The sequence below is a fragment of the Neovison vison genome, chromosome 11 (assembly GCF_020171115.1).
Source record: "Neovison vison isolate M4711 chromosome 11, ASM_NN_V1, whole genome shotgun sequence".
Taxonomy (NCBI): domain Eukaryota; kingdom Metazoa; phylum Chordata; class Mammalia; order Carnivora; family Mustelidae; genus Neogale; species Neogale vison.
In genome coordinates this window covers 6,130,319-6,157,402 of record NC_058101.1, presented here as the reverse complement: position 1 = coordinate 6,157,402, position 27,084 = coordinate 6,130,319, and the positions used below count along the sequence as shown (strand labels likewise).

General features: G+C 45.9%; 1 pseudogene; it reads left to right on the top strand.

Moving 5' to 3' along the window:
- The first annotated feature begins 637 nt into the window (after positions 1–637).
- On the top strand, positions 638–747 carry LOC122890665 (annotated as a pseudogene).
- The last annotated feature ends 26,337 nt before the right edge of the window (positions 748–27,084 follow it).

The following is a 27,084-nucleotide window of genomic DNA, read 5'->3' as shown; positions in this document are numbered from 1 at the left end:
CTTATCTCTCTAACAAGACTGTGAACAAGAGAAAGACTGAGACCTGACACAAATACTTGTTGAATAACTGATCATTAACTTGAGCAAAAGCGCTAAAAGGATTTTGTAAGAGATAAAGTTACGAAGATAAAGGATTGGGAGGGCAGGACGGGGTGGGGGGCCTTGGAAAGCTCAGATCCTGGCTACATTACAAAGCTTTGATGAAGATCTTCAACAGCAGAGACGGTGGGAGGAAGGCTCTAGGGAGGTCTGGTCACTGGCAGTGATGAGGTTCTTGAACTTAGGTGAGGTTCGGTGGGGTGAGGTTCGGAGCTGACGGCTAAAGAAAGAATTCTTAAGACGTCTCTGGTGCAAAAAGGTGGTTTACTAGAGCACACACGGGGACAGGACCCGTGGGCAGGCAGAGACGCGGCTGCCCAGGGCCTGTGAGGAGTGTCTGGTTATATACACAGGAGTAGGGTAGGTGAGGACAAAGGGGTGTTCAGAAGGGCTATTGGGGCAAAGAAGACTGTCAGGATATTGAAGGCCTGGTTACTATCAAGCCAAGGTCACTTTCCCTCTAATGAGGCACTAACATAAAGACAATTGGGGAGTCTCCTGGTGGAATGTTCCATTCCTGCTATCAAATGTCCCTGTCAGCTTTGCTCAGTAGCAGTATCGTAGCCAATGAGGTTTATCCGAGGCGCGATTATTGCTAATCAAATGTCCCTGTCAGTGAGATTTAGGTTTTAAAAGAAATTTAACTTTATTTACTTTTCCTTCTACCTCCGTCTCCTTCGAATTTTTTATGGAGGGGAGGGTGACGTTAGGGCTTGAGGAACTGAGTTATGTGTCTTTGGAAATTGGGCTATTGATAAGGTAACTTCTTTGTTGTAAATCTCAAGGACATTTGTAAACCAAGAGAGACTCCTGCCTTGCGGGACTGTGATCTCTGCAAAATAACCATTTGCTCTTCTTTTAGGGCAGTCAGGGGTGCCTGTGAAATGTCACACATATTACCAAGGGCAGTGGGTGGAGAGGGGGTGCAAGGCGCCAGCCCCTGCTCCGTCCTCAGCCAGCCTCCTGCTCCCTCATCAGCAGTGAGGCTCTCCGAGCCAGACTCCTGTGTCCACAGCCCAGCTCTGTTATTTCCCGGCCTGGAGAGCTTTGGCACCTGACCTGACCTTTCTCTGTAAAATGGGGATAGTCCTGGTTAGTTCATAGGGCTGTTGTGAGATTCAAACACACAAAACAGTTAGAATAGTGCCTGGCGCACTGTATGCTCTCAATAAATTCTGGCATTATTAACAAAACCAGAATTGGATCAGAGAATGGGGGAAGTTTGGAATCGCCCAAGGGCTCGTTCACGGGCAGTGCCGCCTTCCCACAGCCCGTGTGGCTGAGCAAGTAGTTAGCATTTGTCTCCAGTACGTGTTTGGTGTTGCGCCTGGGTATCATTATGTGTTATTATTATATATTATTAACATTTAGGGGTATGGAAAGTGAGGTGCGGAGATGAGCATTCCCTTGGCCAAGATTACATGTTTACTAAGGGCCTGAGCCTAGGTTTACAGCTAATCTCAAAGGAAAATGGTCACGGGGTGAAGGGGAGGGAGGAGATCCTCCTGTTGCATTCACAAGAGATCCCAGGGCGAGAGTGGGGACCTCCAAGGGGTTGGGGCAAAGCCTGGTAGACCATTCCCACGGGGGCTGTGGGGAAGGAGTGGGGCTACCTCCAAGGTCAGCACTTTGCATGGGCGCATTTCCAGGCAGAAAGTGCCTGGGATCCGCCAACTAGCCCCCCCACCCCGCACCCCAATCCCCATCCACACGGAGCCCATGACTCTGGGCAGCTACGGAGACCTTACGCTCTTAGGGCGGAGACTGCCGCCCGCTGTCCCTGCACTCACTCTGCCTTTCCTTCTTGGTGTCCCTCTGTGTTGTTCAAGGGATGCAACAGACCTAGCGTCAAGAGCACCTTTCCTGGCCTCTTTGGAGCTGTCACCATGGTTACGCTCTGAAATATCCATTAAAGAGGTTTTTTTGCCAACTTCAAGAAACATAAAAGCAAGTGGTTTAAGGTTTTCACCTCCTTCTTGTCCCTCCAGATGGCAGCTGGAGCCCCAGCCGCCCCTCTGGGAAACTGAGGGCCCAGGAAAGGAATCTCCTTGGAGCTCGTCTTGCCCTTGGGCTCCTTCCTCCGGAGCGTGTTCTGTGTGGGAACGGAGGGAACCTTATCTTGCTTCAAGTACTATCCGTTTCGATTTTCTGTCCCATTTTCTATTAACCGAGTCAATGCTCATGCCCCCTGTTTAGTAGAACCGGATCCTGGTGGTGTACACAGGGCCCTTCCTGTGCTCAGACCCAGGTTTAAGAGACTGATGGCCACCCCTTCCTCTATTCAGACGGAGAGGACAGCAGAGTCCTAGTTCCCAAAAACACTTCTTAGCTTTCTGTATCTTTTGGCACCTTCTCATAAACAAAGATCTGTAGCTTTGGGACCAACAGCTTGATTAGTCTGTCAAGTTAGCAGAAATGTCAAACACTGTTTTCCGTGTCTATTAGAAAAGAAACCGACTATCCAAACCCAATCATTCTAGCTCTGCTGATTGAATAGTGGTAGACAATGATATTCATAAAACTGAAAAAAATGATAATAAAGGAATGTCATTCTTTTAGTTTTATTCTATGCCTGATTTTCTCCTTAGAGCACAGATATAATTTGTTCAGGGAGCTGAACAGGATAGCCAACCTTGTAACCATTTGTTTGTGCATTTATTCATAATTCATTTCAAATGTAGCCATTCATTCTTTCATTCAAAAATACTTGTCAGTATTTCAAAGTGAAAAGTTAAAGAAAAAAAAAAGCAACTAAAAACTTAAGTAGAACTCCTTTGCCCATCTAGCTAGGTACTTGAGGAACAGAAATGCAGAAACCTCACCCTTGACTGTCCAGGGAATGAACGTATTAGTTGAGAAAATTAAAAATAATGCCCAGGAAGGAACGAGAGCTTATGCCCCAGACTGGGCTGAGACATTCCGGCTAAGATCTGGTCCAATGGGTGACTCAGTTGTTAAGCGTCTGCCTTTGGCTCAGCTCATGATCTCAGGGTCCTGGGATCGAGCCTTGCATCGGGTGCCCCGCTCTGGGAAGGCTGCTCCTCCCTCTTCCACTCCCTCTGCTTGTGTCCCTCTGACCCCCATCAAATAAATAAATAATTAATAAAATCTTAAAAAGAAAAACAAATACAGGCACATTTTACATACATGAGTATGAAGACCCCATTAAAATAAGCAAAGTAATAAATAAACAATAATAAATAATTAAATAAATAATAATAACTAAAATAATATAGAAAGAAAGAAGGAGGGACAGGGGTGACGCTAGAGGAACGAGCCTCCCAAACGCACCTCCAAAGTGCCCATCTTGCCAAAAATGTGTGGCCATTTAATGTCTCATGCTTCCAACGTCTCCCTTCCTGGAAACCCACTCCACACTGCCAGCTAAAGGGTAAGCCACTGAGTGCTCGGGCTCCCAAAGCATAAAATCAGGTATGTCAGATGAGGGCTGGAGAAATAATGTCTGAAATCCCACCAGGTGGGATAATCTAAAATTCACAAGAATAACTACTGTTCATCTGAGCACTTATTAATATCAGAGATACTACATTTGTGGTCTTATTTGGCTCTTGGAACTGTAAGAGACACATACTTTCATGACATCCATTTTACAGATTAAAAAACTAGAGACACAGAGACACAGAGAATTCAATTCAACCTTGATCACAAGGTCACAGAGAAAGGCAGGACCCAGGACTGTCAGACTAGGAAGCCTGTATTCTCAATGGCTGCCTGTTAAGGACAGGTACCGCCGTCTAAACAGCTTCTTCTGCCTCTCTGTCGCGTGGTGTTGGTAGCCCCTACACCGCACTTACCCATTCTTCTTGTTGTATTACCATTTATACAAAGGTCTTTCCAAAATACGAGTTCCTTGGAAGAGGGAGTATGTCCTGATCATTTCTGTAACACTGTCTGCTTAGAACCCAGGACCTCCACATAGTAGGTGCCTAAATGTTTAGTTAAGTAACTGTATCAGTCACCAAAAACTTAAGAATCACAGGCACACTTACATGCTCTCACCAAGTGTGCGTGAAGGTTTTGTGCCTTTCTCCTGCTCTGCCATGTTATGATCAATGAATGCGTCTCTGAGTAGAACATACCCTTCATGTTTACCGAGCACTTCCAAAAGCCAAGTGCTATGTGAGGTCGTTTGAAGCACGCAAAGACAATTAAGAGACAGGTGCTATCCTTCTGGAGTCCACAGTTTATGAGACAAGATAGACACATAAACAAATGAGTTGGCTGCAGGGCTGGTTGTCCTCGGAGGTAAAGCAGACACATAAATACAACATTTTGTTGAATTTGACGCCATTGATTGGAAGAGGCACCATTATTTTAAGTCTTACTAAAAGAGGAAAGTTGCTGCTAATTAAGCTATGCACACCGCTGCTTTGAAGATGCACCCTTATTTCACAGATGTTATAATGCTTTCAAAATGTGCCTCTGGCTACAAGTAATTACACGGATGAACCTTGGAAATGCTATTTTATATGAAAGAAGTCGGTCACAAAAGACCCCATATAGTGTGATTTCATTTATACGAAATGTCCTGACTAGGCAAATCTAAAGAGATAGAAAGTAGATGACCGTTTCTTAGGGCTGGAGAAAATGGGGGGCCAAGAGCAGACAGCTAAGGAGTATGGAATGGGGTTGTGGGATGATGAAAATATTCAGGAATTGATTGTGGGATGGCTGTGCAACTCTGTGACTATGCTAAAAGCCATTAAATCGGACATTTTAAATGGACAGATTTGCATGGTATGTGAATTATATCTCAATACAGCTGTACCAATTCGGCTCTTTCTCCAAGGAGCACGTTGGGAGGGCAGCGGCTGCTGGTAAGGGGAATGTCAATCAGATGGGGACACATCTAGGAAAGGGCACTGACATCTAGAATATGGGTGGGAATCGCACCACGCAGAAAGAGAAAACAGGCTAGGGGGAGGTGATCCAGGCAGAGGCAACAGCTCAAAAAAGTCCAGGAGGCCAGGGCACTGGACAAAGGTCAAGGAGAAGCTGAAAGAAAGGAGCGGAGGTTGGAGGAGACGCCCCAAGGCGAGCTAGCCCACGCAGAAGACGGCACTGAAGGTCGGACTTCAGGCTGTGGCTTTTCAAGCTGTAAAAAGAAGCTTTGAAATTTTCCCCAACTGCCAATCTTTAAAATTTTGGCAACTCTGTACACAAAAAGAATGCATAATGAAGGCTTCCCTTCCAGCCTCGGGCACTGGGATCAACGTGCCAGGGAGTAAAATCCCCTTTGGAACTTGGAGCCAGAAGACAAAAAGGTTAGAAAGACAAAGGGCATTGCCACCGGAAGCATGCTGTTTAAACGGATGCTGGAAGAACCAGGGTTTCTGGCCCGGAGCCACGAAATTCCAAAGGTCGCGCCTGGCAGCAGATCCAGGAAGCCGAAAGCAAAGAGTCATTTCCACGCTAGGAGTCGCACAGGAGAAATTAGACTCACACTTCGGTCTCCAAGGGACTGAAAATTGAGAACACAATGAAATGGGGAGGAGGAAGTGTGCAGAGTTAGGGAAAGAACACAACCGGTGTCCCGGGGCCGAGGGGAGCCAGCTGCTTGAAGAAGGAGCTCCCGGGCTCAAAGACTGTCTTCCGTAAGCTGTGTCCAAGCGTGCCCGCTCCCAGTGGCATGCGTCCGAGCCCCCAGAGGACACCGGGGTGCAAAGGAGGCACAGACCAAGTCTGGAAAGGGGCGCTCGTTGGCAATTCCCCTGAGCCCTGCAGGTAGGGAACAGCCCCTGGGTGCCCTCCTCCTGATCCTGACCTTGGGAAGGGGACTCCAGGCAGCTCTGGGAATTGCGTCTGGCTCAGAGGTGATTAGGTAGAGAACTGCAGGGTGCCCAACAGCCAGGACCCCCAACCTGGGTGTCCCAGGTCCTCAGGCAAGGGGCATCTGCACTAACAAGCAGGAAAAGAAAAGGCCCACCCAGGCTTGTCTATCCTTCGGCTTCTCTCCCATTTCCCGTGGAGCTTTCGCAAGCTTTAAGGGAGCCGATTCTTCCACTGAAACAATATAGCCCTGGGTGTTGTACACAAACAATGAATCTTAGAACACTGCATCAAAAACTAATGACGTATTTTATGATGACTAACATAACACAATAAAAAAAGACTTTTTTTTTTCAAAGAAAGAATATAAACAGCCCAGCCCCCTCTTATCCGTCTCAAAAATGCCAGCGCAGTCCCCAAGGTGTGCAGAGGACCCTGATCTCGGAAAAGCTGCCGCAGAGGACCACCAACACGCCTGGGCTTTCTTCCGCGGAGGAGACAGCCTTTAATTTAGAATAAGAGTGCTCAGGCTACGCCGTGCAGAGCGCAGGGGCAAGCAAGAAAAGTAAGCTATTGGCAACGTGTGCTGAATGGAAGTGTTTATTTAGCTGCAGTACAAACCCGCCCGCTACTACAAACGATCAGAGGCCACGGGCTGCGTTTCGTGCCTGCCAGGCCTCCCCCACCCGGAGACCAAGTGCCGACAGACGTCACGCAGTCTGGGTTTTTCCAAACAAAATCTGAAACCCTCTCTTCTTGGTCTGTACCCATGTGCCCATACAGAGCAGGCTCAGGAAGAACTCCTTGGCCAGTTCTGCAGATCTGATAAGACTCTCACTTTCTTCCCTAAGGTCAGGCGAGGCCTGTGCCCTGCCCCACTTCTGGATCCCCATCGTCTTAGGTCTTCTCAGCCCCAAGGCTGTGACACCTGGGCACGGGCTCTAGCCAGATGCATAAAAGTAGGGCAGGGCAGAGGAATCTTAGTCTGGAAGGGCTATGAGGTCGTTGCTGTAACGGGACTGGACGTGGGCATTCCTGTCAAAATGGTAGGCGGGGCGAGTGTGGGCTTGGAGGACATCCCACAGTCCCCCTGGGCTCAGCCCCAGACACCAAGCCTAGGGACCGACTCCCTCTGAGACTGGGAGTCTGTCAGGTCTGCGGCCGGGGCAGAAATCTGCGTGTTTAAAAGGCATCCCTGCCCACACCTTCAAAAACACTGAAATGGAAGGTATGCGGCATCGTCACAATGCCTGAGTCTCAGCCCCCTTTATCCTCTGCCCAGGCAGCCCTCCTGGAAAAGCTGCCCAAACCCACCATGTACCCACAGTTCAAGCTGGCATCGCACGGACCGTTACTGCATCGCTTACACCGCATCTGAAGCCTCTGATGGGCACCGAAGACAAACCCACTATGCTCTTTCCAGTGTGTAATGCTCCCCCACCCAGGCAGCGTCACTCCCTCCGCCTCCATTATCAAAATCCTACGTATCCTTCAGGGCTTAAGGGCCACCTCTTCCAGGAAGCCTTCCTTTATCTTTTGAAACCCCAGGAATCCCCTTTCCTTTAAACTTGCACTTGCCCTCTATACTCTATAGGATGCATCCTTGCTTGTTTGCTTTGGTCATTTGTGCACATTCTCTTTGCCAGACCAGGGTCCTAGATGGCAGAGTGTCCTCCGTCCCTCCTACTTTTTGGACATCATGGCACAAAGGACATCAACCCCCTTAGAAATGGGAGAAAAAACAAACCAGGTGAACACCTGTTGGGTTTTGCCCACCTGGAATCCACCCGCCTTCTTCCAGCAACAGCATCATCTGACACACTCGCTCTCTGTGCAGGCACGGAAGGCAGATCTCAGGAGCAGCCATGTAACCGCGGTCTGGACCGTCCGTGCGTTCTGTCTCCCTGACCACCGCGGCTCAGTAATGGCCACGCAACCGAAGCCAAGCCAATGTCATTTAACTGTAGAAGTTTTTAGTGAACTATTGAAAAAAAGGTTTATTCAGCTGGACTCGAAACTGAAAGGGCGTGTGCCTGGCCCGTCAGAGGCTACCACTCAGCCAGAGCCGGCTTGACGATGAAGCCAAAGTGGAGCAGAACCGAGCCAGGGGCGGGCTTGATGACATTGCTTGCACCCTTGGATCCAGCTCAGCCAGAAACTTTGAAATGACATAAACCAACACATTTTGAACTGGGTTTTCCTTTGCTTGTAAGTAAAAGAACAGTGTCTAACGAATCCTCCGGAATTTCAACTGATGTAACTTACACACTCAAAGCCATCTTCCCGTCTGAGCATAGTGGAAAAATTGGGTTATGCTCCTAGTTTCAAATAAGAAAAAATGGAGAGGAGCCTGGGTGGCTCAGCTGGTTGAGGGTCCAACTCTTGATACGGCTCAGGTCATGATCCCAGGGTCGTGGGGTCGAGCCCCGAGTTGGGCTCCTCACCCAGCACGGAGTCTGCTTGAGATTCTCTCTCTCTCTCTCTGCCCCTCACACTCATGCACGTGCTCTCTCACCCGCTCCATAAAATAAATACATAAATCTTAAAAAAAAAGAAAAGGTGGATATTTGGGGAGTTGGAGCTACGGTATCTTGGTAATGTAGTAAGTAAAAACAGTGAATTATATAGTGGCCTCTTGTGTGAACAGAAGAAAGATGGAACACAGATCCCCAAAAGTCAGCAATTGGCAATGCCCATTGGGGCTCAGATAAGGAGAAAAATACCCCAGTTTATGACCTCGGGTACTTCCGGCAGGTCTATACCTGTTGCAGACCAGCCACCCACAGGCTCTTCTATAGAGTTTAATGCTCACAAGCAGCTTTGCGATGATAACTTCCCCCTTGAAGTGGAGCTCAGGGAGAAAATATGTGTATCCCACTAATATCTAAGTTGCGTAACAGTTTACGGTCTCCTTGTAAAAGATCATTTGTTTCTCTGGTTTTATCTTATTTTATTTTATTTTTTAAATGTTATTTATTTATTTGACAGAGAGAGAGAGATCACAAGTAGGCAGAGAGAGAGGAAGAAGCAGGCTCCCTGCTGAGCAGAGAGCCTGATGTGGGGCTCGATCCCAGTGCCTTGAGATCATGACCTGAGCTGAAGGCAGAGACTTAACCCAAATGAGTTCTCTGGCTTTAGAACAGGCTCCAAAAACTTGAGTAATTTGAGCTTGCCTTTTGTGGTGTGAGGACAACATCAATGTTTTGGCCTGGGAAACTGACAGTCAGATCTCAGATGGTGTCACATTCATCCCGGGAGTCCTTTTTGTGCATGGGTGTTCTAGCGTCCGTGATTTATTTTAAAACATGTGTGTTGTGTAATCACACCTCAACCAGTAACCAGTAGGTTTCCAATAAGCATACTCAGTGTCAGAAATGGGGTTTTATTGGGAAACTAGTGATGTTTTAATACACATGACTAATGTTAGAAATGGGTCTTCAGTGGTGAAATTGAAGGCATTTGAGGCAGGTAGAGTGGCTAGAAAATACTGTAACGGTCCCCTCTATCTTTACATGAATGAGGTGTGAAAATCTGGTGAGCTCTGGGTCTTTAGTGATGGTGCCTAAGACTGGTTTGCTAAGCAGTTGCAAGATTTCTGAGGATTTCTGGTTGTATGATGCCCACTAGACGTGATAGCAGCCTGCCTCGAAAGAACCTCTCACATGGAGTCTGGGGGAAGCACATAAAAGGGCTGAGATCTAGGGTTAGGCTCCCTGAACCATTGTATGAACTCTGTTGTGTCTACTGCCTAGCGCATAGTTATCTAATAATGTCTGTATGTGTGACAGGATTTGGTTTCATTATGGAAGTAGGCAATCATCACTTCCTGGAAACTTCCCTGGGGCTACCTTTATCCACTCACGAGAACCTAGAGGTTTGCTTGCCCAAAGTGGCTTATTTCAGGTCCCACCACCAGACCATAATTCCCGCTCCATACTGTGACCACAATGGCTTGGGCTTTTCCTGTTGAAAGTTCATTGCTGATACATAGAAAGGCCTTTAGAAACATTGGTTAAGGAATTTGGTGAGTTAATAAATGAATAAAAGATTTAAGTGAATGCGTGGATTCAATTGGAAAGTAGTGGAGAGATCGTGGTAGTTACTGAGACGCGACTATCCCTAACCCTAACCCATAAAGCTTTCCCTTCCTCATCTGCTCCCCCATGACAAATTAGTGAAGAGTACCGTGCGGGTTCGATCATTTTAAATCTCCTAGGATCTGGGGTGCTGGGTGGCTCAGTCAGTTGAGTATCTGAATCCTGATTTTAGTTCAGGTAGTGATATCAGGGTCGTGAGGTCAAGCTTTGTTTGGGGGCTCCATGCTCAATGAGGGTCCCCTTGAGGGTCTCTCTCCCTCTCCCTCTGCCCTTCCTGCTTATATGCTCTCGGTCTCTCTAGAATAAGTAAATAAATCTTTAAAAAAATAAATCTAGGATATAAACTCTTCATAGGCAGAAATTACATATTTCTGTATTCTATGAAAAACCCAACGTGTCAAATAGAATATATTTCCTGAGAATTGACTGATAATGTGAGCCTAATGAAGACAGTAATAAAAACAGCTAATAATAATATCTCCTCAATACTAGACACTATTCAAGTGCTTTCTAAGTGCTCAGTCATTGAATCTACACCATAGCCCCATACAGAGAGTGTTGTTATTTCTATTTGACCATTGAAAATTCCAAGAAACTGTATTACTTGCTCAGGGCTTGGAAATTCCAGGGCCTAAAAAAAAAAAAAAAAAAAAAAAGAAATTCCAGGGCCTGAGTAACCCCAAGCCCATTCCCTGGTCATTCTGGGTGTGGAATCTCCAGCTGCAGGATGTTCTCCAGAACAGCAGGTCTGAATTCCAGGTCAATGAATATACTTTGCCTTCAGGGATTAGTCAGTCCCGTCCTGGATTCTCGGAGGATTTAAATAAAGTACATGCACACTTCTCTCCTTTCAGTGGAGAACTCCAAATTTCTTATGAAGATCAGCGTTCATAGAGTCTGCTAGGACGTCCGTCTGCATGATATTTAAAATGTTGGCAATTTTGCAAACCCTCAGGACCCAGAGGTCCAGGGAGAAGGACTCCTGCCCTCGTTGAGAAGACCCGGCTTCACCTCCAACACGGATGGCATCGTGTGTTCCTGGATTGCTGGGAACGGATTCTGAAAGCAAACAATGCCATGCTTTCTGAAGGGCGTTACATAGGAAACAGATGTTCGAATTCACCTGGGTTCATATTCTTTTGTGGCGGATAATTTCTTGGCTCACTCTCTGCCTGAGGCACTGCCAACCTGCCAACGTTTGGTGGGGACAAAGCAACCGAGATCAACAGCTTTCCGGGCAGGGTATTGTGACAAGATTACCTCTGGTGTCAGCAGGCAGCCGTTGGAGGTCCTCAGGAGAAGCCAGTGACCAGTGGGGGTTGGGAAGGAGGGGGGACGGGGGTGTCACTGGCCGCCAGGCTTTGCTGGCTGAGAGCCCCAAGCCCCGTGCCAGGGTTCTTAGCATGACGGATGGCCACAGGCTGGCAGGCCCACAGGTCAGCGGTGACCTCAGAGGATGTGAGGCACAGCCCGGACTCCGGAGGCATATAGGAAGAGTGAAGCGGGACGGGAAAGAAACTCGCAGTGTTTCAGAACTAGGATGAGAAATCCGGTCATGCTTGATGGGAAACTGAGGAAGATAAGCCGCATTTCCTCCCATCAGCAACTGACCCAGGAAGCCCTCCTGTTCCCAACGGCCACTTCTAGCTGCTCCTTGCTGAGCAGACAGAACTCTCCCAACAAACCAGGTCAACCCTTTAAATCTCTTTCAGAATTGTGTGGGGAAGTGAGTTACGTCAGGGGTCAGCAGGTTCGAGGCAAAGAGTTCCTGCGATTTTACCAGACTCTTGGAGCGCTGAGGACAGACTGACGGACACACTGGTGTTCTCTTTACTGCCACCACCCCTGCTCCTCAAATTAGCCGCAGAGAGACTGGCTCTCGTCTGTCAGATGTCCCCTGAGGCTGAGCAACCAAAACAAGACCAGAGAGCACCATTGTTCCTTCTACGTATTTCTCCCATAAAAACACCCCCCCCCCCGCTTACCCCATACATGTGGTCCCTCTGTCTGGCATTTGTCCCCACTTAGAAAAGAAAGAAGGTTTTATTTCGGCTGCCACAGAGGACAGCTGATGAGCCACGGATTCTGGCGAAAGTGGCAGGAGGCCACCTGCCTGGAACCAGACGGAACCTTGGGTCCACGCTGACACTGGCCACTGCACTGACAGTGACGCTGACGCGGGCATCGGCCCACGCCCTCCGCTGCGCTCGGCTCACGTCCAGATTGATGCAGCTTCCAGAAGCGGCTCCAACACAGCTCACAGAAGCGTGTCGATGCGCGGAGGGGACTTCAGGACGTGGGATGGCTTGAGAGAGTCATTCTGGGAGAGCTGAGCTGTCCCTGATCACTCCGGGGCCGTGGCATGTCTCAAGAAAGGTCCGAGAGACGCCAGAAGAGGCCCAGCGTTGGCCGCTGGGCTGGGGACAGCAAAGGGCCGGGAGAAGCTACAGAAACCAGTCTGCACCATGGGGCTAGAGCAGTTGAATTTCAGCACATACGCTGACATTCTCACCAGAAAGTAAACTGCACGGAGGACAGAGTGTTGTCTTTTTTGCTCATGAATTTATCCCAAAGGTAAGGAAAAAATGCCCAGTGGCTCATAGGCACTCAGTAAGTATTTGTTGAATGGATTCATTAAATGGAAAGAATCATCAGGGAACTATACATTCAACAGTTACGTAGTAAACACTCCGTGTGTGTACTGCCCAGTCAGGAGAGAGGCAGAGACTCAAGGAAGGATTACAAAACGAACTTTCCATTTGGAGAAGCGCCACACACACACACCAGAAGCCCAAGAAGTCGGCAGCGGGGCAGACTACAGGTGCTCTCGGGGTTCAGAGGAGGGAGGAACACCTCCATGTTGGGTGAGGACGGAAGGCCATGGAGAGGAGGAAAGGAGAGAGATTTGGGAGAGGTCTTGACGGATGCTGTAGTAGGGCCCTAGGGCTGCTGTATCAAATTACCACAACAGAAATTCCTTTCTCTCACATTTCTGGAGCCCAGAAGTCTGAAATCCAGGTGTCGGCAGGGCACCCCTTCCAAGGTCCCCAGGAGAGAAATCTTGCTTGTCTCTTCCAAGTTCTGGCGGCTCCTGGTGTTTCCTGGCTTGCCGCCACCAGCTCCAGTGTCTGCCTCTGTCTTCCCACGACCTTCTTTCCTGTGTCACTTAGTTTTCTTTTTTTTTTTTTCCTGTCTTTTATAAGGACATTCTTACTGGGGTGAGGGCTTGCCCTAACCCAGTGTGATCTCATTTCAAGTCTTATCGTAATAACATCTGCAAAGACCCTATTTCCAAATAAGGTCCTATCCTGAGGTTCCATGACATGAATTTTTGGGTGACACTCTTCAAACCACTACAAATAGGTAAGACAACAATGGTGACAAAAACAAACAAACACAACTCAAAGGGTATGTGTTTGAGACCAGGGTTGCCCCAGAACAACATTCTTTCAAAAACTCAAAGCTTTCTGAAGCAAACTCCAGAGGAACTCCCGATGCGTACACAGACACGCAGAAAACTTCAAATTGTAGGGATATGTAATCAGAGATATGTAATCTTCTGAGCTGAATTTCCAAAAGCTAAAAACACAGACCGAAGGCATAAAATGAGAAATTTCACTTCCAAGTTATATTTGGGCTTGATATGGGCTCCTTACCATTTAGAAAGATCAAACAATTGAAAGCAGGAAGTCTGGGTTCGATTCCTGGTTTCTTAACTGACTTGCTCTGTGCTTTGGGGCCCTTTACTACACGTCTCCGTGCCTTGTTTTCTCATCAGTAAAGAGGGGTCGTGACACCGCCTGCCGCCTGGGCTGCTGTTCAGAAAACCTCCATTTTCCTCTCACGTTTCTCCTCTGCTACCACGTGACCCCTACACGCAGAACATCTGTGACACCAGACGTGTAGGGTTTTCCCCGCACCGACGGATTCCCTGTGACGTGGACACCCTACGGTTCAGCTCCGTTCTGGCACTATCTCCTGCACATCGAGTAGGTGCCCGAGGTTAGAGACGCAGTCCTAAAGGCCTGCCCTCCCCTTCAGATGCCCATCCCAAGTCCAAATCATCACCTGTGCTCCTGACTGGCTGTGCATGGGGGGGGGGTCCCCCAACTCCTATTTAGGTCCAGTTAGTTTGCTGGAGCAGCTCACAGAACTCAGGAGACAGTTGAGTTCCTGTTTACCAGCGCGTTAGAGGATACGATAAAGGACACGGATGAACTTCCAGGCGGAGGAGAGGCGCAGGGCAAGGCATGTGGGAAAGAGTGCGGAGACCGGGCTCTCCAGGGGACTGTGTTCACCCATCTGGAAGCTCCTGGAACTCCATGCTTTGGGGATTTTTATGAAAACGTCATCATGTAGGCACAATTAATTATTAATTCCATTTCCAGCCCCTCTCTGGAGAATGCGGGGTGCGGCTGAAAATTCCCAGCTTCTAATCGCGGCTTCTGGGGGCCAGCTCCCACCCAAGGTCCTGGCCAGAGTCGCCTCCCTAGAACAAAGGTGCTGCTATCACCCAGGAAATTCCAAGGGCTTTAAGGAACAGGGGTCAAAGACCAGGATTAGAACAAAAGATGCTCCTGGTGCTCTTATCACTTAGGAATTACAATGGTTTTAGGAGTTCTGTGCCAGAAACTGGGGACAGAGACCAATATAGAAATATTTTCTATTATCTCACAGAGCGGTGTAAAGATGAAAGGAAATAGTGAGTGTCGAGTGTTTAGACTAGGACCTGGCATGGAGAAACTGGTCAATAAATGTGAATGCATTATTTTAAGATGCTGATAGCCGCGGAAAATGGATTTGATGAGGCACTGGAGAGAGTTATGAAATGAGAGACTTAAGAGAAGAGCCGCCAAGCGAGAGATGGTTTACATTCAAGAAGAAAAAATAATTTACGTTTCCCAGAACCTGGCCTATATTCCTACCAACTCTAAGATCTACAGTGGCCATTCTGGGGAACGTCTGGGAATCCCCAAAACCCCTTGAGGGAGTCTAGGAGGCCTTTTTCACTCTCATTCTCTCAGGAGGGTGCTGTGGAGTTTTCTAGAGACTTTATGATATGTGATACACACCTGATCCGATGCAGAAGCAGATATGAGAATCCCATTGCCTTTAATTTAGCCAGACATTAAAGATTCTTGCAAAAAATTTGAAACAGTGATACTTATATCACCAAAATTTTTTAAAGATATTTATATTAACATACACATTTATGTTTAATGTATAAATGAATGAATCAAGCACCTAAAATGTTGAAGATTTCTGTTGTAATTCCAGATATAGTAAATATCAGTAGCTATAACCCACTACACAAACGCTATTTGGAATTCTCAATAATTCTTAATAGTATGAAAGGTCCTAAAACTAAAAAGTTGGAAAACCTGTGCTCTAAAGGAGGACACGACAAGCCGTTAGACCAGAAACTCGGCAACATACCAGGCAATCACTGCAGTGGGCTCTGAGTTTATATGCAGAGGTTACTACCCCATCTGCATGACTCTGAGGGATTTTACAGGGAGAACAGTGTGGAATCAAAGTTTCTATTTTATCTCCATTTCCTTTCCATCCGAGCCATTGCTCCAGTAAGGACAGCAACCCATCGGTTGCCAAAGTCAGTGATGGACTCAGGATAGTTCAAGCAAGGAGGAACAGGAAGGCTAAGAGCGAAAACTCAGACTCGGACAGGCACGTGCGCTGCCGGGTTTCAGCTCAAACTCTCTTTCCCATCCTTCCTTGCTTCCTTCATACTGGAATTGCCCATTCCATTTACAGTAAGATGAGGCTCACTCAAGCCTTTACTCAAAAGTTAGGTCACATCTTCGCTTTTTGTTTTTGCTACGGTTCCGCAACTGCTAACATTCCTTTCCATGATATACATGATCGTATTTTACACCAGGTGACCCTATCCTAACCAGCCACAGCAGGAGACCTGGGACTGGACACTTAATCCAAGGGTAGCCAGTCCACAGCTGATCGATGACGGGCCTGTTCTGCTGTGATGGTGGCCTCCGTTTCCTGTTTTGTTTTGTTTTTTAATTTTAGATAAGACACATTAATTAATTAATTAATGTATGAATTTGAGAGCGAATAGCACGAGTAGAGGAGTAGGGGCAGAGGGAGCAGGAGAAAGACTCTGCCCTGAGCGTGGAGCCCGATGCAGGGCTCGATCTCACAGCCCTGAGATCGTGACCTGAGCCAAAATCAAGATTTGGAGGTACGCAGCTTGGGAGGCAGCCAGGAGTAAGATGACTTCGTCCCATCATTTTGTTCCTCAGAAGCCCGACCGTGAAAAAAAAAGTTTTTGTTTGTTTGTTTGTTTGTTTTAAATAAAAGGTAAGTACTAGAATGAGGATAACCTTGAAGCAGACTCCGCTCTCCCTGCTCCAGAGGAAGGTAGGAAGTGGTGAGAGGCCATGGGGAGCTGAAGGACAGCTCTGGGGAGCTTGGGGTCTGAGGCTGGAAGGATGCACGGGAGGGACAGACACACGGAAGCCCCTCAGTCCAAAACCTGCCACCTGCTCCGCGCCGGACTCGAACAGCGGACACGTGCTCGCACGGAACAGCCGCAGGCGGAGGTGAAAGCCTCTATAAACTCCAGCTCGGACTTCGTCTCGGTGAAGACGGCAAACTTCAGCCTGGAGGCCCCCAGCCCCGCGCATCCCCTTGCGGATGTGGCACGCGGGCTGCCCGAGCCCCAGCCAGAACCCGGGGTGCCAGCCTCAGTGACGAACGTTCGTTACTATCGACAGATCACATCACTCATCCTCCGAGAAGATGCAGCCGCACTTTGCTTGTCCTCCTTCCTGGAAAGAACTCAACGGCCTGGACCAGCTTGACGGGGCTAGTAGGTGTGTGTTTGTCTACGCGCAAAGTGTCTGAGGACTCACAGGGAAGCCTTACCTCCTGCTGTCTCTCACTCCCGGCCACTGCCTTTCGGGTCGGGACCCTTTATTTTGCTCTGTAGCTGTCTATCCCTATCTACCAAACTACACATTGGCCCATTTATTTGGTTTTCGCCTCCCTCTACTAGAACATAAGTTGTGTATGAGGGCGTAATTTTAGTCTGTTTTGTTCCTGGGCCTAAAACGGTGCCTGGTTCTTAGTAGGCCCTCAGTACGTAGTTGTTGGAAGGTTGAATAAATGGGTTTGGTTTTATCTCTGATGAGCTGGGAGAGGGGAGGGTAGAATGGGTTGAAGCTTGCGGAGCCAAAGGACAGGACAGAGTGATGGGTTCTCGAATACTCGAAGAAGATGATTATTTAAGGAAATAAGAGATACCCCGGGGGCAAAGGGGCGATGGGAACCAAAGTTCAGCCGTTTCAAGGCCCTAATGCTACGGTAGAAACAAGACATGAAAACGGAAGGGGGGTCATGAACAGGAACCCAGGAAGGGAGGTTCCAGAACCAGGATGGAGCCGCAGAGCCCTGAGATCGAACAGAAGGTCAGAGGTGAGCAGGAGGGAAAGGGTGCGGCAGACGAGTCAGCAGAATTACACCTGACCAGCCAAATGCTGCTTCCTACTGGTTTTCCCTTATAAAAGTAGGTCTTTAAAAACTGATTTTTGGTTTTGCTTTTTAACTTACATTGAAAAGTAGCGAGTTATTGGTATTAGATAAATGAGCACAGAAGCTTCTAAGTGATCTGGAAATACAAGATAGGTGAACTAGTAACAGTGAACCATTTTCCCCATTTTTTGTGCCATAAAACTTGACAAATTCATAACCATTGTGAGACCTAGTTTGGATCTCAGAGTATTGTTTTAGATATATTTCACTTTTTAAATTTTAAAACAATTACAGAAAAGTTGTAAAACAAAACAACAACAAAAGAATTTTTGTACATCAGTTCCCCCAAATATTAACATTTACCATGATTATCTTACCGTTCTCTCTCTGTACACTTTTTAAGGAACCATTTGAGAGTAAGTGGTAGATATGATGTTCCCTCCTCCCTAATTGTTTCTGTGTGTACTTCCCAAAAACAAGGACATTTTTTGGACATAACCACCGTAAAATGATCAAAATTAAGTAATTAACTTTGATTTGCTACTGTATTTTAACTTTATACAAATGTTGCCAACTGTCCCACTCATCTTTTATAGCATCTTGAAGGAAGGGGCTGGGCTTTGACCCCTGCTGTGGCATCACGGGCCGGGAGCAGCTCCACACGAAGACCATAGCAGATCCGGACAGCTGGGCTGTCACCGAATTCTCATGCTGCAGTGGGAGATTGTGTCGTGAGTTTCCATGCCTGCCCAAAGCATCTTGTAACCAGATGAGAAAGGCCAAGAGCATCCCCAGAGGTCCATCCTGAACAGAGTTGGACTGTTGAACCCACGCCCGAAACGACATACCTCTGGACCTCTTGCTGGGCAAGAAACGTATGGTCATCTCCCCTTATCTCTGGGGATACATTCCAAGACTCCCAGTGAAAGTCCAGAACCACAGGTAGTACCAAATCCACGTATACACTAGGTCTTTTCCTATATCTATCTATCTATGTATCTATCTTTATGAAAAAATATATCTATTTATGAAAAGCAAAACTACAATACAAAGCCGAAAAGCAAAACTACAATACAAAGCCAAAAAGCAAAACTACAATAATAGGGAACGACTGAAAATCCCTATGCATGTAAGCCGCTGTCAGTTAAGTTTTTTGTTATTTATAGCCAAAAGCAGTCCTGACTGACATAACCCTATAGAAGTGGAAATACCAGATCTTTACAGCTATATGTGGAGAGGCACACACACACACACACACACACTGCTCTCAGGAAAAAAACTAACAAATGAACTACGTAAGATGTGAGTGCACCTGTTTCCTCTCAGCATACCCAATATCTTCCTACTCCTTTGATTTATTTGGATGACTTTAATAGGCATGACGCCTTTCTTGAACAATTCTCGCAGGATCACAGAATGTTAGAATCAGAAGAAACCCGAGTGACTATCTCCTCTAAACTCCTTCACAGTACATATACTTTTAAGAAATGTGTTTACAAGTAACAAAAGCTGTCACAGGACAGGGAGGAGGGATGTAGCAGCGGGTGGTGGGAGCAGCTGAACCCCAGGACAGCACTCCAGGGATCCCAAGCCAAACATCTAAGGTCGTGCTTGTCAGTTGTTCGTGCACATCTTCCTACAATCCTCGTTATAGGCAGAGTCAATAAGCTCTTTGTTTCACAGATGATAGTAACTTTAAAGACATTTCTACTGATAAAAGTTCAGTATGTTGTTTTATCAATAGAGTGTAATGCAGACAAGCAAATTCTTTGCTATCAGCCTCCAGCGAGGTTACTGAAGGCTTTGCCACTTGCTAAGGGTGTCACCCTGGACAAATAAATGATTGGTCCTTTCTTTGTCTTAGTTTCTTCACCTGTAAAATGGGAATGCTATAATGGCCCTATCTTTAAAGGTTGTTGGGAGAAATAAAGGAATCAACATGTGTAAACACTTAGAACAGGTTGGCTATTATTCCAGAGCGGTAGTTAAGCCATATGCACTAGTAGTCTCACATGAAATGAGCAGACATTATTACATTATCCTGGCGATCATTGGCCTTGGGCTGTCCATCACAAAGGTAATGAACTTTGGCTTGTGTCTTCTGCTGGGCCTGAGGGAGTCCCAGCCTCCCGGCCTCTCCACTGTTGGCAGGAGGCCAGACCTCAGATCTTTGTACTTTGGAACCTTTGAACCTGAAATTGCAACAAAGGCAGGCCAGTTTATTTGGGGAGGTTTTATTCATGTTGCCATGGAAATTGATCCCTTTTCCAGCCTTCTGTCCACACCCTCCAAGGCAGAGTCATTGCTCTTTAATAGACTTTGTACGACACCAGCAGATGCCTCAGAAGCATCTAAAACACCCAAATCAGGGCCGGCCGGAGGCTTTCTGTGAAGTCCCTTTAACAATCTATGCAGATTCTTCTCGAGAACTCATGAAATATTGTTAACTCCCTATTAATAAGCGGAACTATGTCTATACCCGTATCTGTATTTTCAAAAGGGAAACGTGTGTAATCTAAGTGTCCACGCCCAGCTGAGGTGAAGTTCATGCATGAAGGCAACAGAAATAAATTCTCGGTTATTCACGGGCTCAGACAATCGACTACCTTCATACCATTTCTGAAAAAATTACTCCAAGGCATACTCAGCAAACTGAGAAATAAACTAAACTTCAGAGTGGAAAGATCACAGGGTAAAAAGGACAAGTGACAAATGTCGAGACCAGTAAATTAAGGCCAACGAATGTCATTCTACCTCAAAGGAAAACTGTGCATTAGTTATACAGACTATTTGTGCAATGACTTGCACTTTATAGGTTGAGTGGAAGCAAGGAATAGTAGCTTTTGGAAACTTAGTTTAGCAGCTATAGATTTCTGAGAAAATCTCCCGATCCACTTTCTGCAGCCTACAGCAAACTCTTTAAACAGAATTTTTGAAGAGCCAAATAAGCTCTTTACTTACATGTACTAAGTTGGGGCTAATAATGCTTCAATTTTTTTTTTTCAAGTAGTCTTCACACTCAACACGGGGTTTGAACTCATGACTCCGAGATCAAAGTTGCATGTTCTACTGACTGAGACACTCAGGCGTTCCAATAATGCTTTAATTCTAAATAAGATTTTATTTTTATCCTATGGCTTTGGGTCAGATTACACGTCTTTCTCTACTCTCTATAAAAATAACACCTATGGGGCGCCTGGGTGGCTCAGTCGGTTAAGCTGCTGCCTTCGGCTCAGGTCATGATCTCAGGGTCCTGGGATCAGGCCCCTCATCGGGCTCTCTGCTCGGCGGGGAGCCTGCTTCCTCCTCTCTCTCTCGGCCTGCCTCTCTGCCTACTTGTGATCTCTCTCTGTCATATAAATAAATAAAATCTTTAAAAAAATAAAAATAAAAATAAAAAATAAATAATACCTATGATGGCGAATAAGTTCTACCAAAAGAACCGTTATTCCCACTGCCCAGTCTTTTGGGAGACCAAGTAACATGATGGAACTAGGCAGTCAAGTCAGGTCAGGGAGTCAATCCTGAGTCTGTAAATTATTAGCTGTGTAATCGTAGACAGATCACTTCAGTCCTCTTTGTTTCAAATTCCTGACTTATCCCTCATTCTATAGCAAAAGGAGACAAAGGAGATTTCCCAGTTCTCTCTAATCCGGACTCAGGTGGGAGAGGAAATTCTCACTACTCAATCCTCTCTAAAGTGACAAATTGTTTGAGCAATCTTTCAGAATAATGAGATGAATTCACATGCCGGGAAAGGTCAGAAAACTAAGATTGACATGAGATAGAATATAGAGAACTTACATCGTCCCTGAGGAGGGGGTTAGCAACTGTACTCATGTTCATACAATTTTCTGTAGTTTTTTGGGTGGGCCTGAAAATGATTTGATCTTTACTATTCTCTGAAGAAAGAAATGTCCCCATTTTTCCTTTTCAAATGAAGGAACAGAGACTCAGAGAAATTAGCTATTTGCACAAAAATAAATGGCAATGGATGCCTGGGTGGCTCAGTTGGTTGAGCTCAGTTTCAGTTGAGCAGTTCAGGTCGAGATCTCAGGGTTGTGAGATCAAGCCCGTGCATCGGGCTCCACACTCAGCAAGGGGGTCTGCTTGGGGCTCTCTCTTCCTCTGCCCCTCCCTCCTTAAGTAAATGTGTCAATCAATGAATCTAATCAGTCAGTCAATGGCAAGACAGAGGCAGAAGGATGACGGCAATCGTGAAAATGGTGGAGTAAGGACCACTGAAAACCTGATCTTTCATAAAGATCAGTTAAAGATCATGAATTTCATAAATTGTGTTTATTTTTCATAAACACAATAAGAACACTGACAAAAATTGTCAAAAACAACTTGTTTTTTCTCTTAGGAGAAATCATAGGTGTGAAACTTCAAAAGCAATGGTTTCTTTATTTAAAAATTAAAAAAAATTTTTTTAAAGATTTTATTTATTTGACAAAGAGATCACAAGTAGGCAGAGAGGCAGGCGGGGAGCATGGGAAGCAGGCTTCCTGCTGAGCAGAGAGCCTGATGTGGGATTCGATCCCAGGATCCTAGGATCATGATCTGAGCCAAAGGCAGAGGCTTAATCCACTGAGCCACCCAGGTGCCGCATAAGCAATGGTTTCTTAAATATAACACCAAAAGTGGGGCGCCTGGGTGGCTCAGTGGGTTAAAGCCTCTGCCTTTGGCTCAGGTAGTGATCCCGGCGTCCTGGGATGGAGCCCCACATCGGGCTCTCTGCTCAGCGGGGAGCCGGCTTCCTCCTCTCTCTGCCTGCCTCTCTGCCTACTTGCCTACTACTGTCTGTCAGATAAATAAATAAAATTATATATATATATATTTAAGATTTTATTTATAAAATATTTTATATTTATTTTATAAAATATATTTTTATATTTTATTTATTTATATATATATATTTTATATATATATATATATATATTTAAAACACCAAAAGCATAGCAACAAAGAAAAAATAAATTGTACCTCATCAAAATTTAGAACTTATGTGTTACAAATGACATTACCAGGAGTGAAAAGACAATCCACAGAATGGGAGAAGATATTTTCCAATGATATATCTGATAAGAGACTAATATCAAGGATATATAAAGAACATACACAATGTAGTAATAAAATGACCAATAACCCAATTTAAAAATGGGCAAAGCATGAATAAATACTTTTCAAAGAATATAAACAAATCTCCAATAAGCATACCAAAGGATGTTTGACATTACTAATTGTTAGGGAAATGCAAACCAAAACCACAACTGGATACACTTCTACCCACGAGTGTGGTTATAATAAAAATGACAGACAAAAACCAGTGTTGGTGAGGAAGAACGTGGAGAACCTGGAACTCTAACACCCTGCTGGTGGGAATATGAAGTGCTTCAGTGACTTTGGAAAGTAATCAGGAGTTTAAAAATACCAAATGTTGGGGCGCCTGGGTGGCTCAGTGGGTTAAGCCTCTGCCTTCAGCTCAGGTCATGATCCCAGGGTCCTGGGATCGAGTCCCACGTCGGGCTCTCTGCTCAGCAGGGAGCCTGCTTCCTCCTCTCTCTCTGCCTGCCTCTCTGCCTACTTGTGATCTCTGTCTGTCAAATAAATAAATAAAATCTTTAAAAAAAAAAAACAAATGTTGAGTTACCTAACCCTTACTTAGCATTCTACTTCTTTTTTTTTTTAAGATTATTTATTTATTTGACAGAAAGAGATTAGACATAGGCAGAGAGGCAAGCAGAGAGAGAGGGGAAGCAGGCTCCCCATTGAGCAGAGAGCCCAATGCAGGACTTGATCCCAGGACCCTGGGATCATGACCTGAGCTGAAGGCAGAGGCTTAACCCACTGAGCCACCCAGGTGCCCTAGCATTCCACTTCTAATTATAACCTTCCACTCCAAGAAAATTAAAGATATGTTCACACAACTTGTGCATGAACGTTCAGAACAACGTTATTTATAATAGCAAAAAACAAAAACAGTCCAAATGTCCACCAACTGATGAACGGATAAACAAAATGTCATTTATTTATTCAAGGATTATTACTCAGCCATGAACAAGAATGGAACACTGATGCACGCTACAGCATGGAGGACCTTGAACTCGCGATGCTAAGTAAAAGATCCAGACACAAAAGGCCACATACCACATGATTTCCTTCATTTGCAGTTTCCAGGGCAGAGTCATCCACACAGACTGAAGGTAGGTAGGGAGACTGCGAGGAAACAGGAGTCATGGCTCACACGGATGGTCATTCTTTTTTATAAAGATTTTATTTATTTATATGACAGAGACGGATCACAAGTAGGTAGAGAGAAGGGGAAGCAGGCTCCCTGCTGAGCAGAGAGCCTGATGAGGACTCGATCCCAGGACCCTGAGATCATGACCTGAGCCAAAAGCAGTGGCTTAACCCACTGAGCCACCCAGGTGCCCCACGGGTGGTCATTCTTTTGGGAAGGACAAAGGTGTTTGGAAGTAAAGGGGTGGTCATGGTTATGCCATCCTGTGAAGACTTAAAGCCACTAAATTGTATCCTTTCAGAAGATGAATTGTGGGTGACACAGGGAATTCTTAAATCACTATACGGATGCCTGAAACAAATCTAACACTGTATGTTAACCCTACCAGAATTAAAATTTCAAAAATTCATTTCTTAAAAAAAGATGAAGTGTATAATATATGAATTATGTCTCAATAAATTTTTAAATTAAAAAAAAACAGGGAGGTGAAGCCTAGAAGCAGGTACTCCAGCTGTGAGATCAAGGGCCTCTGCTCCTCTGCACCAAGGGAAACGTGTTTGCCATCCTGAGATACTGTTAATGAAGATGGACCGAAAGGAAGGGGATTGCTCTGCTTCCTGGGTGGCAAGGGTGAGCAGTTGCAAGACAGTTCCTGGTCCTTCCGTGGCCCTCTTAGAGTCTCATGCCCCCCGGGACCGCACAGAGTAAGCTCTTAACCTGCTGATTGTGTAAATAAACGAGGTCTTCAGCTCCGTACTAGAACAATCTCATGGGAGGGTATGTTTGACAAACTCTTGGTAACCGTCACCCTTTCCTCCCTAGGAATGCTTAGGAAAAAGGAGAAAAACATCAAGAAGTGGAGTAAATTGGTGGTTTTATACCGAAAAGAAATTGGGGGCACCTGGGTGGCTCAGTGGGTCAAAGCTTCTGCCTTTAGCTCAGGTCATGTCCCAAGGTCCTGGGATCGAGCCCCACATCGGGCTCTCTGCTCAGCGGGGAGCCTGCCTCCTCCTCTGTCTGTCTGTCTCTCTCTGCCTACTTGTGATCTCTGTCAAATAAATAAATAAAATCTTAAAAAAAAAAAAGAAAAAAATTGGATTGAAAATCTCCCAGAGTATGCGGCATATCTGGTTTATTCTTAACTACTCTCTGAGAAAAGTTCTTCCCTTACTTCCAGGCACAACACAACGACTGGTTTTATGGAGTTTCTGCAAAGAAACTCAGCCTAAGCTATGTTTGCATGAGGCACTACTCTGCCCATAATCAAAATAGGCTTCTCGGGACACCGGGGGTGACTCGGTTTGTCTGAACATCTGCCTTCAGCTGAGGGCAAGATCTTAGGGTTCTGGGATGGAGCTCTGCATCCAGCTCCCTGCTGGGAAGGGGGGGAGCCTGCTTCTCCCTCTGCCCACAACTCCCCCTGCCTGTGGGTGGGCTTGTGCTCTCTCTCACTCCCTCTGACAAATACATAAAATCTTTAAAAAATACATGCTTCTTTCCTTTTTAATGTTAATATTGAACAAATTTTATATATATATATATGAAATATACATAATTCTTTAAAGTGAAACTCTGAACCAAAAAATAATGAAAACAATAACTAACAATGATACAATAATGATAACAATGATACAATAATGATAACAATAATGAAAACAATAACTTGTTTTATACAGTGTGGAGATTCCTCAAGAGAAAAAAAAAATAGAGCTTCCCTACGACCCTGCAATTGCACTCCTGGGTATTTACCCCAAAGATACAGATGGAGCGAAAAGAAGGGCCATCTGTACCCCAATGTTTATAGCAGCTATGGCCACGGTTGCCAAACTATGGAAAGAACCAAGATGCCCTTCAACGGACGAATGGATAAGGAAGATGTGGTCCATATACACTATGGAGTATTATGCCTCCATCAGAAAGGATGAACACCCAACTTTTGTAGTAACATGGACAGGACTGGAAGAGATTCTGCTGAGTGAAATAAGTCAAGCAGAGAGAGTCAGTTATCATATGGTTTCACTTATTTGTGGAGCATAACAAATAACATGGAGGACAAGGGGAGATAGAGAGGAGAAGGGAGTTGGGGGAAATTGGAAGGGGGGGTGAACCATGAGAGACTATGGACTCTGAAAAACAATCTGAGGGGTTTGAAGGGGCGGGGGGTGGGAGGTTGGGGTACCAGGTGGTGGGTATTATAGAGGGCACGGCTTGCATGGAGCACTGGGTGTGGTGCAAAAACAATGAATACTGTTACGCTGAAAATAAATTAAAAAAAAAAAGTTTGTTCCATAGTAAGGACCTTTCTACTTTAATGGAAATTCCGAATCTTTGCATTCTTCTAGGAGAAAATGGGGTGGGGGAAAAACTTCTTAGCTTATTTTTTATTTGAAGGGTTAATATGTGAAGACATTTAATTCAGCGTATGTGTTGGATGTCCTCTATGTTCAAAGAACTGAGCAGGGTAGAAGCTGCAGGAACATGCTAAGGACATGGTAGGCTTCGGCATCAAGGAGATGACGTTCTCGGTGCTGCAGTGAGGCCTTCTCTGATCATCCCACAGAGAAATGCGAACCTCCAGCCGGCCTCTCCTAGTGTAGTTCCGTCAGACGCTACGGTTGGAGACGGCAGGTGCCTCAAGAGAGCCCAGCCAGTTGTCCATGTGACATGACCGAGCGGGGTGGCTGCGTCGCTCGTGGTCTCTCCCACTCTAGATTTCTGGAGCATTTATTGTCATCGTACAAAAGGAAACTGAGTTACCCCCGTGAGCTTGCAGTAGTCCTGAGCTTGACAACCTGCGGGTAAAACAACCTCTTTGTCCCGACGATCACCGGAAAACACAGGCCATCGGGTGAGGTCACCACCCCACTGAATCTCTTCCAAAGGCCTCTTTGCGTCTTCAGGATAAAGCCAAACGCCCTCGCAGATTTGGGGGCCCCCCCCAAACCTCTTCCTGTCCCTAGCTGAGAACTCTGCGTTCATCCTCTGTTCCGGGCCCCCCTGTAATTCAGAGCTGCTTTCAGATTCTCCACAGTGGCAGGCTCTTGCCTCAGATCTTGCTTTTCAATGTAAAAAACATTGATGTAAAATTCTTACAACATAAAATTCATCACCTTAGGGGCATCTCAGTGGCTCAGTCCTTAAGCATCTGCCTTCGGTTCGGGTCATGATCTCAGGATCGTGGGCTCAAGCCCCGCATCGGGCTCCCTGCTCAGCAGGAGGCCTGCTTCTCCCTCTCCCACTCCCCCTGCTTGTGTTCCCTCTCTCGTCTCTCTCTCTCTGTGTCAAATAAATAAAATATTAAAAAAAAATTCATCACTTTAACCATTCTAAAGTGTGTAATTCGTGTTA